The following is a 1198-nucleotide window of genomic DNA, read 5'->3' on the forward strand; positions in this document are numbered from 1 at the left end:
ATCTTTTACGGTTTTCATGTTATAGAGCAATATGTGTAGATGTTAACTTGTCAAAATGCAAAGTGCGGCTAGGTTGGAGCAATACTCCTCACGATTCGATATTTCTGTAAAGAAAACATATAAAGTATTATACATCGTTAGAAGGTCTCAAAATTCTTAGTTTTTTTCCCATATATCGCAACTTCGAATTCCGAACGGTGTGGCCTACAGGCGAGTTGCCGTCGTAAAATTTCAGGAAAATCGGAAAATCTCGAGAAAATTATATGAACACACTTAACCATTCATATACCATTTTATTCATAATTTTATTCTGCATCTTTCGTACGAACAAAGTTTTTTCGTATCTTTTACGGTTTTCATGTTATAGAGCAATATGTGTAGATGTTAACTTGTCAAATGCAAAGTGCGGCTAGGTTGGAGCAATACTCCTCACGATTCGATATTTCTGTAAAGAAAACATATAAAGTATTATACATCGTTAGAAAGGTCTCAAAATTCTTAGTTTTTTTCCCATATATCGCAACTTCGAATTCCGAACGGTGTGGCCTACAGGCGAGTTGCCGTCGTAAAATTTCAGGAAAATCGGAAAATCTCGAGAAAATTATATGAACACACTTAACCATTCATATACCATTTTATTCATAATTTTATTCTGCATCTTTCGTACGAAAAAGTTTTTTCGTATCTTTTACGGTTTTCATGTTATAGAGCAATATGTGTAGATGTTAACTTGTCAAAATGCAAAGTGCGGCTAGGTTGGAGCAATACTCCTCACGATTCGATATTTCTGTAAAGAAAACATATAAAGTATTATACATCGTTAGAAAGGTCTCAAAATTCTTAGTTTTTTTCCCATATATCGCAACTTCGAATTCCGAACGGTGTGGCCTACAGGCGAGTTGCCGTCGTAAAATTTCAGGAAAATCGGAAAATCTCGAGAAATTATATGAACACACTTAACCATTCATATACCATTTTATTCATAATTTTATTCTGCATCTTTCGTACGAACAAAGTTTTTTCGTATCTTTTACGGTTTTCATGTTATAGAGCAATATGTGTAGATGTTAACTTGTCAAAATGCAAAGTGCGGCTAGGTTGGAGCAATACTCCTCACGATTCGATATTTCTGTAAAGAAAACATATAAAGTATTATACATCGTTAGAAAGGTCTCAAATTCTTAGTTTTTTTCCCAAT

This window comes from Ctenocephalides felis, unplaced genomic scaffold (genome assembly GCF_003426905.1).
Source record: "Ctenocephalides felis isolate EL2017-DRISC unplaced genomic scaffold, ASM342690v1 CF-g0.4_SCAFFOLD_02930, whole genome shotgun sequence".
Classification (NCBI taxonomy): Eukaryota; Metazoa; Arthropoda; class Insecta; order Siphonaptera; family Pulicidae; genus Ctenocephalides; species Ctenocephalides felis.